Consider the following 18,213-nt stretch of genomic DNA (forward strand, 5'->3'; position numbering starts at 1 on the left):
AAGATATTAAAATTTATTTCCCATGCTGAAGTAATTAATGGGCTATTAATGCCAGGTGTCTGAGCTGCCTGGAGGTCTGGGATAAATATCATTACAGCAGAAGATGCAAAATATGATTTAGGATTAAATGGAAGGGTCTTAGCTCTTGCAGAGCACTTAGCATGCCCCCCTTCCTTAAATTGCTTTCCCTAAGTTGTTAAGAAGCTATTGATAGTATTTATTGTCTGGGAAGAGAAAGACTCCTTTAGGTTTGTCTTTGGATCCTAGTGGTGTTGCAAACTGAAGGCTCCCATGACCTATGGCTGACCCCTGAGTCTTTCATATCTTGTCTATTCTCGTTAGGCTTCACTGCAACACATGCAGGGCAGCACCCTCACACTGCAGAGGCCACTGCACCTCCACCCTCAGGCAGTGAGTTATACATACAAAGTCACCTTAAGGACTGCATTCAGATAATGACCCTGGCTGTGGATAGATCCAAGCAGAAAGGGCGGCCTCGGATTCATCTTCTCAAAAGCACCTTGCAAACCAAGTCCAGTCATTTTTGTTGCTTCTGCTGCTAATGGCGAGTAATAGAGATTGTAGTTAAACTAGAGAAGCCTCAGGGTTAAGGTTTCTTCAGCAAGACTTGGCCATTCGTTATTAGGGTTCAATTTGCTGCTTCACTGATCACATCCCCATGCTTTCCCTCCCAAATACCTCTGGGACAAACGAGTTTTCCCTCAACCTGCCAGGAGAGCAGTGGGGAGTCACAGCACCGACAGCTGTGGCTGAAAGCAGAGATGCCAGCAGCTGTGGGCCATCAGGGAGGTCCTGCCCTGCTTTTCAGTGTAAGTGATCCCACCTGTGCTCAGCAAGTTGGAGGGCTCAGATCGTTGTAGTGAGTTCTGGTAGAAAGAGCTAAGGAAGTTAAGGTGTAAAAGCTCCTACAAGAAGAGGACAAGAGCCTAAGGTACTTTTCTCATTAAGGGGAATCTTTGGGAAGCTGAAGGCAAGTTAGTTCTGCTGAAAAGGTTTTGCGTTTTATCTGAAGTAATGCTTCCTTTATAAATGATGTGGTTTTGAAACCTTTTGGCCTTCAAGAGAAAATGGTCTGTTTAGGAGCTGTAGCTTTTTGTGTAATTCAGAAACGTCTCAGTTAATCACTGCTGAGGGCCTCGTTGGGCTGTGTCACAAATTCCTTTTTTTTTTTTTTAAAGTGCAGCACATATATAATTCATGTAGCTCTTCTCTTTGTAGATAAGGACTCATCTCAAATGTCAGGTGGGAGAAGGGGAAAGGATACCTGACCCAGAGGGCAGGAATATTGAATGCACTGGTGTTGGACTTGACATTTCCCTAGGATTCACTGAGATAACATCCGTCTCAGGGAACCCTACTTATATAGCTACAGAGCTGTTGCATTTAATATATATTTCCAAAGGAATTTTGTAGTAATTGAGCATTAAATGATGTCGACTTATCATAAAGCATTGCCATTTTCATTAAAAATTATACATGTGCTTCAACAGAACAGATATACCAGAATCATAGCACCATCTCTATTAGCCTTTATGCTGTACTTGTCATTGACTGCCTTTACTGTATTATATCTAGACAACGTTCATAATTTTCTCAGCTGAACAAATGAAGATTTGTGAGCAAAGGAAAGCACTGACTGGATTATGTAGTGCCATTGATTTTTATTCTCCTTGTTTCACAGGACATGCTTAAGAATCGTGCTGTCTCTGTGATGGGCCTTTGCGGAGGCTGGAGGAGCTGGTTGGATGGCAGCAGCATGTGGTGTTCTGCTGTACAAGAAATCTGGTCTTGAGAGAAGGAGAGACATCAGAGCTGTCCTTGGCATGAAGCTGCTGGGTGTCCAGGTAGGAGCCACACTGTGTGTGTTTGGGGGTCTTTGTCCTGTTCAGGTTGGAGTAACCGTACAAGTCAATTTCTGCAACAGCGAAAATCTGCATCTTTTTCCATAATGCTTCCTTCTCAGAAAGATGTTGGCAAATATTGATGTTTCCCTTCTATAGGTAAAGGCTATTGAAGCATCTTCCCTCATAGCTTCTCTTTGCTGGGACTTTCAAAGCTTTTTGAGCTTGAAGAGCAAAAACTTAGGTGAACAATGACTTTTCTTTCTCCTAGTTTGTATGCAGTGTTGTATATTGAAATTTCCATTAAGAGATTCGCTGTAAAATACATCATAAAATTGAAAAAGAGTAAGATTTGAAAATTTGAAAGCTGGTATTTATTTGCAAATTTTTTCTCAGGTCTGTTAATTATTTCAGTCTTCCTAAGGCAGCTCTCAAGGGTTAAGTGCTTGTAGCAGGAATGATCTTACAGAACATTGCTGTTCCATGTTGTCAATAAAGAATAATAAGGAGAACTGCTGACAGAAGTTGTGGAAAGACAAATTACTTTTCAATATATTCCTGTGGCTTATATGAAATGATACTTGTGGGCTACGAGTACTGGACTGTCTATCCTTTACTGATTCAATCAAGTTTGGTATGGCATAGTATTTAGCTTCTGAATGCCTCTATCTTTTATTGGATCTCGATGCATCATCTGATGCAGATTAGCTATTTGGCTTTTTAATTAGCAGGCTTTAGGGTGGCCTGTTTCTCTTCTGTGTTATCTTTAAGAATGCTTAAGACCTTGTAGAAAGTACTAGCTGCCATTTGGTTACTGTGAAGAAGTGAATAAATCCTCTGAGATCAATCTGTAAGATTTTGGGAATTCTCTGATTTTTCAGTGTAAAGAAAGAACATTACAACTACGCTACCGAGGGAAGTACCTGACTACTTAAAATGAAAGGAGAATGTGTTTGAAAGCTGTCTTCTAAGAACAAAGGAGCATCCCTTCCCCCTATGCTCAGTCTTTGTTTCAATAAAGCATTTGTTAAGTTTTCCCATGCACCAGAACTCACCAAATTTAATATATGGGTATATCTGATGATGTGAGTAAGTTCAGGCACCAAAGGTGCCACACTTTATTATTTCTGAGTGCAGGCAATGCTCACACAACTCCTGCTTGTTGTGAAATCAGTAACTGGCCTGTGTGTTCAGGTTTGTCTATGAAGGGACAGAAGTTACACACTTTCACTTCACAGACAAAACTTTTAACATAGCTGTGATGGAAATCAGCTCCTGGGGACTTGCAGGATGCTACCTTTGCTCTGTGAGACTGTGTGATGGCAAAGCCAGCTATCAGCTGCTAATCCCAATGCATCGTACAAGACACTTTCTATCTCCCCCTGCAATGTTAATGCAGCTGGAATTCCATAAATCAAATCTCAGCAGTAAAAAGGTTAATAAGTTTACACTATCTAATTGAAAGCCATATTGGTGATTAAAAGGATTTTATATATCAGTTTTCTGGGTCACCAGCTAATTATTTTTGGTGGCCTGTAATAAAACATAGCACCATAGGCAGATAGAGGCTGTAATCACATAATATATGGTAAAATGCATTTACATTTATTTCAGATGAAGCTGCCTATGCCAGCTTGTTGAATAGTCTTTGAGGTCTTCTTTCCCTAGTTCAGGGACGGTGGAAAAGCTGTGTGCTCCGCATGCTTGGTTAAGTTTGTAAAGAGTTACTGGGTTGAGTTTTGGGGTCTGGTGCTTTTTCTCCAAAGCAAAGCCCAAGGGAACCAGCTCTTACCTGTGATGATGAGTGAGTCAGGGGTTGATAAGCAAAAATGGTACTAGAGTGCAAGTCACTGTTGGACAATGCAGAGCAACCTGGGGAAGAGGACCTACTGCGGCAAATATATTTCTGTTATATATCTTACATAGATTGACTACATTTTTTTTCATTGGCTAATTACTAATTCTTAGATGACCTTTGCGTGGAAACAGTGCCGTGAAATTATATTGTAGAGAGTGAAGGTTTAAGGCATTTGTCACTAAGATTATTTACTTGTCGTGTTCTCTTGTATCTAAATAAGAGCTTGTCCATACTGAAAATAACATTTTTATTTAAGTACTTAAGTATTTCCTATCAAGATAGCTAAGGGGATATTCAGTTTTAAACACAGGCTGGGGAGGTTAAAAGGAGAATGGCAGTTGTGTGAGTAATGGCGTGTGAGTCAGCTGCTGAACTTGACATTGCAACCTCTGTGTCACCGCCAAGTCAGGAGGCATTTGTGTGACAGTTTGAGGGTAAAGAAATAAAAAAAATAAACTGGCAGTAGAAGGGCGTATCTTAAATTTCTGAACAAAGGCTGAGAAGGTGAAAAGTTAAGCAGTGGTAGTGTAAATGAGGAAAGAGTGGGGTTGTGTGTTTCCTAGGTGGATGTGATGCATCAGGTGTGTTCGCCTGAAGCTTGGAGGAAGAGCAATGTGGCTGAAAGCTACATTGCATGTAGTCAGCGGCAGGAAGCGTGCAGTCTCATTTCAACATCTAGATGCTTGAAGACAACTTTGTTAATGGATTGTTAACTGAGGGAAAAAGATCATGAAGTGCTTCAGACAAGGCATAGTGGTGAGAGAGTGCGGGGGAAGAAAGGGACTGCACAACGGGAAAGAATTTCTGCCCATCATGCTGCTAAGCAAGTTCTTCTGAACAGTAGCATCATAACGATATTTAAACAGAGGGAAATCATGTGTTCTCCATAAGGATCGCTGTTCTATAGCATTGTTAGATATATCAGCAAAAAGAAACTCAAACAGCTGCTGTGTACAGTTCATTTCTTGGCACACGTATTTAATGGTGGACTCTGGATAGAGCTCCTACCTATGTGGTAGCATAGGCAAGACAGGGAAGGGCCCTGAGCACTGCTCTGATGTGCCCTAGAACCAGAGGTCAGGTCTATAGTGCTGCCTCCAGCGCTCCTTGTCCCTAAAATCCTTTCACTTCACGCCTTATTGCATAAGTTCAATACACTTTCCAGCTGAAGCTCTCCTGAGCACTTAGCTCTTTAAACTCCCTACTCAGCAGGTGGCTTATTTAAATGTGGCTGTTGTGCTGGATGGTGGCCAGGAGCGAGAGGCTGGGTGTGTGAACTGCAGTGTTTGGGTCTGGTTCTGCTCGTGTCTATGCCAGCAAAATCCTCCTGGCTCCGGCGGGGTTGTGCAGGGTACAAGCGAGTGCAGTGTAGGGCTGTCTGCTCAACTGTTTGTCAAATAAATCTATGGCCAATCATTTGCATTATGTCAGCTAGACATTTGCCTAGCACTCTAGCATGTGTTAGGCAATGAGGAATTCTGGATTGTTTGAAATGAAAACCATCGTTGTCAGCTCTCACTTAACCAAGAAGCGTTTCTTCCGTAGCGTGTAAATAACTTATTTTGAAACCCATGGCCTTGAAGAGGAAATGTAAAGTTTCTCTAAACATTCAGTACAAATAGGGACATTAGCTGCTTAAATGATTTCTCAAAATTCAGATCGTATGGCTGAGCAATGAGAAGGGGGGAAGGAAAGCACATGGATTAAATTAAATATATGGAAAATAACTGCTAATGAAAGAAATGTATTTTAAAAGCAAGCAAACCTGTTTTATCTGCCTCTCCATTAAGTGTGTCAGGAAAGGGCCTTTACAGCTAGTTGGTAATTAGAGAGGAAAAAGCAGTGCTGGCAGAACAGTCAATCTATCACATCCTGCAAAGCCTAAATGTTACTGCAATTAAACAAGTTAGTAGGGGAAAAACTTGACAAGCAAGTTTTATCATTGAATCATCTTGGTGGCAAAGCACACGGGGTGCTCTTGTTAGATTCCCTCGTGCAACACCGAAGATTTAAATTACAAACCCATGAAAGCACATTCAGACTGAAGCGACTATTTTCTTTCCCAGACTACCCAGGCGCGTGGAAGATTAGAATGCTAAAAATAAAACAACCTTTCCCACCTCCCCCTTCCTCACCCCTCCAAAGTCAAATCTGTCCAGGTTGACTGCTCCATTAAATTCAAGAACAAAAAGTTATAAATTGAGCATACGGAGAGCAGTGCCTTTTCTTAAAGTGATGTTTCCTCGCCTTAATGGATTTAGCTATGGCAGGGAGTCAGAGAGAAGCTGTCTTAACTAAATCTTTGACTGATTATGCATTTTTTTTTCTATTCATACAAGATAGATTCATCATTCCAATTTGTCAAGTTGGCGAAGTTCCAATTAATTACACCAGGAAAAGCTCAAGCTGCATTAGGCCTCTGTCAGGCCTAATCTAGTGCCTCATTTACTGGAGCCCCAAATGAAGAGATATCAGAGGTGTTGTTCCTCTTGGTACTTAATTTGATGAATGCCCTAGCAGCACGATTGGTGGCAGAGGTGTATATGTGTGTGTCTCTTCATCAGCCACCTCTGCTGAAGTCGTCATGCTTTCTCTACTAATTTGAGGGCTCATCTGTATACTGGATGTTTTTTTGGAAGGCCTATTCTTCATAGATATGCCAAAAGGCTTTTTCTGTGTGTGCGTGTGTCTGGGTGGGTTTCCAGATATGCTGGGCCTGATTCTGAACTCTGTTATGTGATGAGACTGGATTTGAGGCCTTAAATGGAAATGTAAAACAGTACAAGTTAGGTTGGGTGCTATAAAGGAGCATACACATACATACTGTACCACACTATGCAGGTACAGGTAGACTTCCCGACAACGCACCAGTGGGTTACTATTTGAATATATACATCCAGGACTAATTCTTAAATATTTCATAGTAAAATCGCTATGGACGAAGAACATACGTTTCTTTTCTGCAGCACTTTACGTAAGAATTATTTAGCATAAGGTGCCAGAATGCCAATATGTTTAGCTTACTTTTGGCTTTTAACCACTGCTGTGATTAAAGATGTAACTGCAGCAATTCTGTCACTTTGCACGTAGGTTTAGGTGTCTCAGAAAGGATGCAGCATTAGCCAAGAGTAAAGTAGCTGTGTACTTTGGCTGAGTGTAATGCTGAAAGCCTTCATTTGCCAGCAGTTACCATGCTGAGATTCTGAGTTTATTTTCTACTGGCTGTATTTGAGGCGCTGGTGTGTGCAATGATGATTTTTAATGGCAGCTATCAGGCATGCATATGGTGCTCTGTAAGGGGCAGTACTCCAAACAGAGCAGGAGAAAATTGATGCTCTGATGGCTGGAGTGTGACAAGTCCTCTGCAGACAGTTTGAACCATAACTGGTGCCCACTTTGGGAAGGGAGGCTTCAGTCCTGAAAGTTTTTGTCTACTAATGCATCAAATTTTCACCTGCGATTAGCGTGTCAAAATGCAGTAAGACTATGTAGGTATAGTTGTGTTGGAGAAAGCAATCTAACTTCTTTCTTAGATGCGATTTTGGAAGTGTGCCTCATTTGTTACACAGAAAAATCAAGTGAAATTGAAATCACCATAGGAAATTGGTGAAGATGGGGATAAACTACAGTTGTAATTGCTGTCTTGTGACTCTTCATGAGAAGGCCAATGCTGGACATATACATTTGAGGTTGGTTCTTATATGTTCTGCTCAACCATATGTTTCTTTTCTGTAGTACCTTATGTATGAATTATTTAGCATAAGGTGCCAGAATGCCAATATGTTTAGCTTATTTGTGTTTTTTAGCCTTATGTTTTATGTTAAACAGGTTGTTTAAGCTCACCTGTTGGACTTTAAATAACTAAGAGCCTTCATATGGCCAGGAAAGGCAATTCTCAGAGGATTATGTAAGCTCTTGTGGTTTTCAAGTCTCCAGTCTGGACATTTGGTTATTGCATGTACTGTATTCCATGCCTGTTTTTTCACCCAGCAGTTCTTTTACATACATTGTTATTTGTCTTTGGTTTGCAAGTTTGTTGGGGTGTTTTGTGAGTGTTTTCAATGTATATTAATGTCAGTAGGCATTTGAGGCCATCCTGAGCTTTGAATTGCATCATATCTCATGTAGGTAGAAACTATCTCATCTGGTTATTTTTCACATGGACAGCCAGTATGGTACTGGAGTGGTGCTCTATCCAGTAGAGAAAAGAGAAGTGTGTATTTCTACTGAGGAGAAGCGAGGTTGGAGGCCCGATGGATGTGTTCATGGGCTCTCTTCTCATTGTGTATTGATTTACCTAGTGGCTTAGCAGAGATGTGTCCCTGGAGCTCTGGTCTGACCCACATCATTTCAAATGAAAACTAACCGGCCACAAAAAGGAATGTACGCAACATGCTACCAAGTGCACAAAGGTCTACATTCACCTCTGTGCTGGGCACCAAAACAGGATCTATTCGCTGCTTAAGTCCCACTTAACTTTTCAAAATAGAGCTTACGCAGTGCAGTGATCACACTCAGCAGCTTAAAGACTCTGACTCCTGCCTGAGTCTTTTAGACAAGACAGAAGTGATGTCTTATGGATGCAGGCAGTCTTGAAAGTCCGTAATCCAGCAGAAGCTTGTTTTTGTAAGGACGTGATCCAGACACTGGAAAAGTTCTTCCTTGTGTTCTTGGTGAGTTTTCATCTGCATCCAAAGCAGAATTCAAACTCTGCAGTAGTTTGGGTCATCACACTAGCATCTATCTCTGGGGAATGATTATAGATGATGAGTTATTACCTTTAAACAAAGGGTAATTAATGCTTCCTGCTCTGACTTTAATTAATGAAAAGTTTTCCTGATGGGGGGACACAAGGAAGATATTGTATCAGTAATATCCCTTTGGGAATTATTGGCAGCAAGTCTACAGTTAATAACTTGGAGTAACAAATAAATGTGGGTATCTTGTAATGTAAGTGTAGAAAAAGAGGTGTCAGGTTATTCATTATGAATTATTCTGCCAGTTCTAATAATAACCCAGCTGTTGAGGACAGAAAGAAAGCTAGATCTGTCTGTACAGACAGACCCCTTTGCAGTAATTCTATCCCTTTCAAGTGAAAAAATATAAACTTCCTCTGGGAACTGAAAATTAGATAAAACAAGAAGAATGGGATTTCTGCTCCAAGTCTGTTTTTTTTAAACATAATGTACACTAATGGATAATAAAACATGGTTGATTAACGAATGACTGGTGCACCAACAGGCTGAAAAAAACACATTTTTGGCAGTCAGCTCTTGCAAAATCCATAGGTTAAAGACATTCAACCTCCTTCACTGCTTCCAACGTGATCAGATGCCCTCATCTGTGTAGTAGCCTTTTTATGAAGAAGGGAAGACTTTGGTGCATGTATGGGGATATATTTACACAGACAGTGCAAGTGACATCTTTATGCAGATCTGGGAGGCTCTATTTAGGTGTAATACCTGAAGGAATTTGATTGAATGACAAAAACCATGTTGGGCAATGGGAGTGCAGGTATGGGACTTGAGAGAGGTCAGTCCCATTCCTGGAGCACCCACAAGTTGCCATCAGACTGCGGATGGGTTCTGGCTCTTCCCCTTAAGCTTTTTGTTCCCCCTTCCTCAAAGATGGGAGCGAAGCATTGTCCATTCATAGTTACAGGCTGCTTTCTTACCTTGTTGTTAATGACAAGTGTAGCTGGTGCTGTAATTAATACCTATATATCAACCTCAATGTCATTCGTGAAGAATGCCCTCCTGGGCTACCAAAGTAATGTGAAAATGGGACGCCTGTTAACCCTTCTGGATATGGGTCCTAAACCATCTCAAGGCACCAAAGGAGATGTCACTCGGTGTTGCTAACTTTTAAGATACAGTTAACACAGCCTGAGCCAAAGCAGTACCCTGTGAGTTGAGAGAAAATAATTAGAACATTTCTGTAAGGCTTTGTCATGTTTGAATGTACTGTCTTTAAATACACAGGAAAAAAATCTGTCATGTGATGCTTGGTGGTTAGGTTCAGCATTCTCATGTCAAAGGGTCTGACAATGCTAATACTCCTTTACTGATGAACCCTTTTCTAAAATAATAATAAACTCACCTGGCAGCCCCTTATATCATCCCCATTCTCTGACTTGCACGCTGTGTTCTCACGTTCTAATCAGATGTGTTGTCCAGGGCAGGACCCGTGCATTCAGTGCTGGCTTGCTTGTTGGCACTATTATAAATAATTAAGATAATTATCCAGTATATTTATGACAACTGACTGCTTTGGGTTGGCTTCTCTGAGGACTCCTGTCATCAGTGAAAATTCTGCAGATGGAGGGGTTTGCAGGCTCTGGTGCCAGAGATGGATTACCTAGAAGCTTTCAGAGCTATACAGTGCAGCTCCATTTGCCTCTTTGTACTGTATGGACTTAATAAGAAACTGTAATTTTATGGTGTGAGTAAATGGGCGAGAGACATCAGCAGCAGGAGTGAGAGAGAGGCATTGTCTTTTGTGATGCCAAATCCCAGAATATTAAGAGTTTGCCAAAGGCATTTCAGAGATAAGTTTCCTATCTTCATCAATAATTCAATACATTCCCAACTCTCCGAGTAGCTCAGAATAAGAGCTGAAGGCATGGATGTCAGAAGGCAGAGTGACTCCCAATTAGTCAGGTAGAGTGCTTTCTTGTTGACTCAGCCAGGGCAAGGGTGTCTGTAAAACCCGGGCTTATGTCCTTATAGACTCCTTAATAATTTCCCCCCCCCCTTTTTTTTTCCTTCTTTTTTCTTTAAATCTATGGTAATTTGTAAGAATGAGTGGGCAGTCCAGTGGGCAATCCACCGGGGTACTCATTAGTGCCAGTGAAAAAACACATGGACGTAAGTGTAAGTTGGTGGATACAGATGCAAACAAGAAAAGGGTTGGAGAGTCAGGATCACACTATGTGTTAGTGAGACCCAGAAAAAGGTATCAGCTTTTAAAAGCTATTGGGAACAGTGACATGGCTTTGGGATGTTATCAGCCAAGGAGTGTTTGCGGTGATGCCTTCTAAATTGGTGCTGCTTTTTTGAAGGCATTGCCATGTATATGTGGAGTTACGAGGAAGTGATGATATTTTGTTCCTTGATTAGAACATTTTGTTGTTGTGTAGAAAATTGCTTGTAGGGCCCTAAAAGTGGGTCGCATGAATGAGCTACCCTGAGTCAGCCAATTTGCAGGAACTCGGGCTGCGCTTATCGAGATGTGTCATGGAACTCTTCAGAGTGGTATCTATTTTTGAGCACACTAAACATGTTTACTTACCACACAGCTTATTGTGCATCAAACTCATCCTCATGGCAGGCAATTTTCTAGTGCTTAGGCCGCTGTTTGACCCAGCTGCCAAGGCTTTATTAAGTCCAGCTGATCAGGACTGTCTACACAGAGAAACAGGAAATTAGTCTCTATAGCTATATGACACTGTCAGCTTTTCTAAACATTTCTCACAGCTTTTTCCTACCTATTTGTTTATTTTTGTGGCTAAGATTTTATTTTGCATTCCCTTTATTATTTATTTTATTTATTATTATTTTGCATTGTGATATTCAGATCTTAAGCCTGACACTAATTACGTAGTACTTTTGTCCCTTTCTCCTGACACTCCTTACTGCACCTGTTTATGCATAGTGCTTTTAACTGCGTGCGATTCCAGCTAAAACATGCTGATTCCTTCCACTAGAATTGTATTTTGGTGCACACTTCCACATTTTAATCACAGCTTTGCAGTGCTTGTCTGGCCCAGTGGTAGTGCTCAACTGTGAAGCTTTCTTCCTTTGGAAAAAACCACCTGTTTCTCAAAGCTGTTTTCTGTGTTGTTGAGAGTAGATTGAAATATGTGGTTGCTTAGAAAAAGCTGCAAGTCCTGTGAAGGTTGAAGAAGCTGTCGAGTTCAGAGGAGCTCTGGAAAACTGAAGTTTGAGAGGATGGAGTGGATGGAATTGCAACAAAGTGGGATTTTCTTTCCCCCATGTAGGCTTGTATTCCAGCACTGACTTGTACCATCACATCTATGGAGCATCACGAATCTCATTTGAAGATGAATGAATGGGTCTTCAGCTCTGCAACACAGATTTTCAAGGGACTTGACATTCCTATTGGTGATGCAGGCTGTGATACAGTGTCTACACATGCCAAAGCCCTTCCATGCGTGCCCCCAGCTCATGACAAAATGAAAGGTGATTAATGAATCTCAGATTAAAGCTCCAGATCCTTGATGTTCCAGCACTTATCACTGTTTTGTTAATATGACAGAATTTAGTCATCTACAAAATACATTTTGACATTCAGTCCCTGTGTCCTGTGCCCTTAAACTCCTGTGGAACTGTGATTCCTGGGAGGACCAAATTCTCATCTGAACTGAACCAGTTTAAATGTAAAGCAACTCCGCTGCACTGTGAGGGCTTTGTCCTTTCCCTCCCCTGCTGTAAAATGGCAGCTTGCCTGTGCTATGTGCCTTGGGTTTTACTGATCAGGTGGCTAGAGAGCTGGTAATGTGCCACTGGGCCAGTGGCTTAATGCAGGAATTACTGGAAGCAGCAATCTTGGAGTGCTTTTTATGAGGATAACAAGGCTTTTGCAGACATGAAAAAGCAGGAGAAATGCTTATTAGTTATGGGGAAGGTGAAAGGCTTAGAAAACTGATTAGTGTAGCAGTGTGGTCAGATTGAAATGAAAGCTCAGTGGCATAATCGTTAATTGGGTGCTTACTTACCTACTAATTTGAGCTTGGATGTCAGCAGTACTGCACTTCATCTCAAACCAGGGGTCAGGCTTTAATGCTACATCATAAATTACGTAAAGGCACAACACTAACAATTAGATAATTATGGAGACCCATGCTGTTGCAATTTAACTGGGCAAGTTCAGGGCAATCATGACAGGAATAGTGCTTAACCCTGAATCTGCTGCCTTTCTTTCAACCTGACAGCCAAATATATGTGGCCGAGGAGGTACCCAGCTGTCTGGCAGCCCACAGGTTAAAAGCATCTTCTCCTGCTAGTCAGATTCATCTGCTGGCCTGGGCAAACTCTGAGGTAATATTATAAAAGCGTTAATTATGGTTCAGAAAGAAGAGCCTGTATTTCAATCTACAGGAGATTCTGGCCAGAGCGCAACAGTCAGAACAATTTTGTGTGCTAGACACCGTTGTGGGTTTTTTATCTGTTTCTAAGTCAAGCTTGTGTGTATGTTTGGTTTATTTATTTTGCTTGAATAAACCACCAAGTCAAAATAGAGTTATCTGTAGAATCTCTTTGCATGTGCTTGCACTACACGTGACAGACTCACAACACCTCATATTTCAAGTGCTGGAGTCATTCAGTTGCCCACAGCCTTTGCTGTTGTACCTTCCAGCCAGCTGTGTTGCCTTCTGGGCCCTGCAGACCAGAGACAAGTCCACCACAATCCTGAGAGCTTTCAGTGTGGCTCCCATTGATGCCCAGGATGGCTTTAATGGGGAGAGAGTTCAGTCAGTGCTGGACAGCTGAAAATTCAGTCCTCAGAAGAGATATTGAAGATCAGGGTGGAAAATAATCAGTTGGATGGATTGGAAAGTGATTGACAGTGGGATGAAATTAATAATGTGTGGATCTTGGGTTGTTTCAGGCATAACCAACATCCTCTCATCTGGGAGTGTGTAATGAAGAGTGATTTCTGTGGGGTCTTAGAAGCCTGTAGGCCTTATTGGATTTGGGTCCAGGACTTTTTTTAGTGCTGTCCTCTTGTTTCTGGTTCTTTCAACAACCAGGTAAATTGCACGCACCATAATCATTTATTATTGCTGTTAGCATTGAGATTTTGCTTGTGGGTGTGAATATTCTACTGGTGTTTTGGCACCATTTTCATTATGGAATATATTATACAAATCAAGAAGGAAAATGGTCTTTAAATGGATGATCTCTATTCAGTATTAATTGTCTTACAGTATACTGTGCAGCGTTGTTGTATGCTGAAGTTTTCATTCCTGGATTGAGGAAGGGTGTATGTGCATTGAGTTTAGCAATTGCTTGCTCTAGTTTTGGTAGCTTAAGTTCCTTCAGGTACTAAGTTTGCTATAATATTACAGGGTAACTCTTTGCTTTGGCACAATGCTTTGAAAAATAATGTTATAACCTTTATATATATATGCTGCTATATGGTATGGTCAAGGAACAACACATCTGGTTGCCTATTATTACAGGTTCAGCTATGGTATACTTTTTTGTTTTAATTAGTCTGCAATAAACAAAAACTCAGGCTGTTCTGCTCTGGTAGTTCTCATTTTTCCTGCAGCCTTTCCTGCCCTTACAGGTTTATTAGTGTAGAAAAAGTAGCATGCTGTACTTGCATCGTGTAGACCAAATGGGGAGGCTGTAGGCTTTGTCTGAGCTGAATGTCTGCAATACATTGCTGGGGTGCTCTGATTTACACTGCATCTTATCTGGTAGCTACAGGCTATGGGGAATGGCCTAATGCTGTAGTAGTCTCACAGGCATGTTGGCAGCATCTGTGGGTATTTATTGCTACGTATCATAGCATGAGTCCTTTTCCAGGGGTACTGGTGTCTTCTGCAGTTTTGACTATGACATAAAGAGACCAGCAGTTCCACTTGGCAGGCCCTACTTGCAAAAAAGCATTTTATAAACAAACTGTACTCTTAGAGAGATTGGATGCAAAATGGTCCTTAAGGCAATGCAGACCTAAATGCCTTCTGCTGCAAGCCAGAAGGAGCTGTTGGTTCTGTCTGTGCAGGTCCTGCACAGATCCCACGTAGGCAGCTGCTCACAGCTTCAGTTTTGAGAAAAACACTGTCAGCCTTAGGAATTTTGCTTTTGGTCATTCTATTAATGATGCAGATACTGGAAGGAAGAGAAGGAACTAGAGTGGCGTTTTTTAAAAACAAAAAACACAAGTTTTTAGAGTAGAGAAAGACAGCTGAGAGACATAAAGCATCCCTGACTGTGGCACGTGCATTCAGTGGGCAAAGAGCAGAAGTTAGTACAGACATTTACTCAACTGGGCACTAGCCTGGGCAATACTACAGTGAAACACCATGCATAGAGCCCATCAAATGTTTGCATTGTGGTATAGAGACTGATGGAGCTCTCATGAAGCTGATGTGCCACAGCACTAGTGCATGCTCGTGATGTTGATTCCATAGCAGTCATTAGAAATCCTGTCCAGGTTTTAACTATATCCCTTTCCCCAATCAGATTACCATGGGGGTTTATCACCTAGGGACAGAGTTATGCTGAGGAGCAGCTGAACTATGCAACTAGTAAAGTAAGTTATGTAAATTCTGCACATTGGGAGCAAAGCTACAGGTCCAATTTACTAAATATCTGCAGAGACCTGAAAGCAGTGTCATGTTCCTTGCTCAGCCCTTCTGTCTCTGGGTTACACTTTGGCATCAGTAGTGCAGGGGATCACCAGTTCTCTAGAAGTCCAGCAGCATCTGTGGGCAAAGAGAAGAGACAGATTGACCACTGTGCTGAGAAGACTTGATTGCATCAGCATTTTGTTACTCACAGATATGGTGAAGTTCTGCTTCAAAATAAAGACCTGTCATGGTTTTGTAATTTTGTAATTTTGCTATCAGTATTCCACATCATAACATCATGTCAAGTATGGATACTTCTGTTGAATGTGCAGTCCACAGAAGAAGACTACATATCCCAGAGAACAACAGGAGTAACAATAAGTCACGGGACCAGGACTCTATATAATCTCGTTCCCAGGCTGGAGTGCCCTCCTTCTTCTCTCGAACTTCTCGGAGAGTGGGAAGCGTTCCAGCCGTGTCGCCTAGAGTTCACAGTGGGCCTCTCGGTTTTCGGAGACTCTCTCTCTCTCTGTTTCGTTCGATTTGTTAGCCTTAATTATATTATATTGTGTTATCTTGTATTTCGATATCATATTTAGTAAAATAAGTTTTTCCTCCTTAGATTGTCGCTGTTTTATCCCACTCCCCTTTTCCCCCTCCTTTCCGGGCCCCGGGGGGGGGGGCGTGGGGTGGCTTCCCCTGTCACGGGCATAGGTAAATCTAAGTAACCCGTGACAGATTTTTTGGTGGAGAATGCGGGCATAGAGCTTTTTAGCTTTTAGAACAACTCTCTCTTTGCTCTTAAAGAGCTTCGTTACGGGAGTGTTGGGAGTGTTATCTTTCCGTAGCTGCTCACAGAGAACGTGACCTTGAAATACCAGACAAATTGTCAACATTAAGGGCTGCTGCACATTCTCAGCATTGCTATCTAACTTTTGTGTAGAAAACAAAGGGATTTCTTTCTCCCTTAGAGCAAAGCTAGCTAGCTCTGACTTTTACAGAGCCTGCCAGCTATGAATCCACTCTTCATCCCAGTTGCTCTGTTTAAGGGATTGAAAGCAATTATGATCTTCTTAAAGTATTGGTCAACTATTAACACCATAATTTGGTGTTGTGGAATTGTGCAGATATATAGCCTAATAAGGTGGATACTGATGGAGACACCTGCCTGGTACTTTTACGAGATGTGGTATGGTCAGAATTTTGGCATCTACACCTCAGATGGAATTGTGAATCTTACAAACACTTGCATCCCAGATGGAACAGGCAATTTTACAAATACTTGCATCCCAGATGGAACAGGCAATTTTACAAAAACCACCATGTTTAATTCATTGTACAGGCTAAAAAAACCCTTTTTATTTGGGTTGTACTCTCAGATTTCCACACGCTTTTCAATAACTGAGATAGGGTTCATACTTGCACTCATGTTATCACTATCAATGCATGCATATATGTTCCTATGCATTCGTTCTATGCGGAAGTCCCCTCCAGAACCAGAGAATGATGACTGGCAGGGAATATGGAAAGGTTTAGGAAAAGTCTTAGAAGCATGGGGACCCGCAGTGTCATGGGATTTCACTCTTGAACACCTAAGGGACCCTAAGAAATTAAGTGAGTATTTGGGTCAGAGATCTAAGGAGGTAAACCTTATGTGGGGTTTGGCTTATGCATACCGTGCTTTGTATCATACTATTCTGGAGAGAGAGAGTTTCCGATCTGAGATTCAAGCCCAAGTTAATTCTGATCAGTCACAGGAGGCATCAGTAGCAATATCAGTTGCCCCTGTGGAAGGCAAGAAATGGAAACGGGTGTCCACGCGTCTAGAACGAAAAGAAGGAGAAGCACAGGGGGGGGCTGCAGAAGACCCAGGTGCCGGGCATGGAGCAGTACCGAAAAAAGCAAAGGCAAAAACCAAGAGGCATGAAGAAGAGACTGATGATGAGGAGGAAATCACCTATTGTCGACCTCTGAAGCTGACTGAAATCCAAGGCTCAAGAAAGGAGTTCACACGGCGTCAAGATGAAGGTATCCTTGCTTGGTTGCTTCGCTGCTGGGACAACGGGGCCAACAGCTTGTCTCTAGATGGTAATGAAGCTCGCCAACTAGGAAGCATTGCCCAAGATGCAGGTATCGACAGAGGGATTAGCAGATGTTCGGATGGAGCTGCCACTCTCTGGTTGCGGCTGTTAGAAGCCGTGAGAGAAAGGTACCCCTATAAGGATGCTTTGAAGCCTAAATTTGATAGTTGGAATACCGTCCAAAAAGGTATTCAGCGCCTGAGGGAATTGGCCATGGCGAAAATGTTGTACAGCCCTGATCCAAGCGAACTTGACCCTGAGAGAGTGAGGGCCGATCCTGACATGTGGCAGAAAATCACAAGTACAGCACCAGAGAGAATTGCACAGTCATTGGTATCAGGATCTAAAGGATTCGTGGACAGATGGCCCCGAGTTGTTGAGCTGATTATAATGCTTCAAACCATCGATCAGCAGCTCCCCCAACTGCATGCCGCAGTTTCTGCCATCTCACGGCTAGAAAACCGAGTAGATGAAATGTGCAAGAAATTGTTTCCATCAACTAATTGTAATGATCCTGTAATAGTATCAGAAACAACTGATGAAGGTCAATCCTCGTACGGGCCACCAGGTCTAATGAAGGATCTGATCAAACTAGTCCAGTCCTACTCCCCACCTGCATCATCAAAAGTCTCAGCTGTTAAACGCACACGCTTCCCAGCTCGAGCAAAGAACAACAGTACGATTGCACCGCGTGTTTCCATGTGGCGCTACCTACGTGACCGTGGAGAAGACATGAGGAAGTGGCATGATCAGCCTACTTCTGCACTACGAGCACGGGTGAAAGAACTGCTAGACATACCAACCACCAGTGGAGTTGCTCCAGTCATCACAGGTAACCAATAGAGGGGCCCTGCCCTCAGTCAGGGGAGGGAAAGGGATAATAGAGTTTATTGGACTGTGTGGATTCGATGGCCTGGCACATCAGAACCACAGGAATATAAGGCGCTGGTGGATACCGGTGCACAGTGCACCCTAATGCCCTCCAGTCATGAAGGGACAGAATCAATCCATATTTCTGGAGTGACTGGGGGCTCTCAAGAATTGACTGTGCTGGAGGCTGAAATAAGCCTCACTGGCAAAGACTGGCAA

At 42.2% G+C, this 18,213-nt stretch overlaps 1 protein-coding gene across 3 annotated transcripts in view; it reads left to right on the top strand.

Annotated features, from left to right (window-relative positions):
- The window catches only part of FAM169B (Protein), a 197,700-nt gene that overhangs the window by 115,165 nt on the left and 64,322 nt on the right, over positions 1–18,213 (top strand). For all 3 annotated transcript variants that reach the window (XR_004308540.2, XR_014934288.1, XR_014934289.1), the window contains one exon: positions 1,703–1,865. The gene's annotated coding sequence lies outside the window, so the exon portion shown is untranslated. The remainder of the gene's footprint in view (positions 1–1,702; positions 1,866–18,213) is intronic.

The sequence above is a fragment of the Coturnix japonica genome, chromosome 14 (genome assembly GCF_054131305.1).
Source record: "Coturnix japonica strain WE chromosome 14, WE-NBRP24, whole genome shotgun sequence".
In the NCBI taxonomy this organism is placed as follows: Eukaryota; Metazoa; Chordata; class Aves; order Galliformes; family Phasianidae; genus Coturnix; species Coturnix japonica.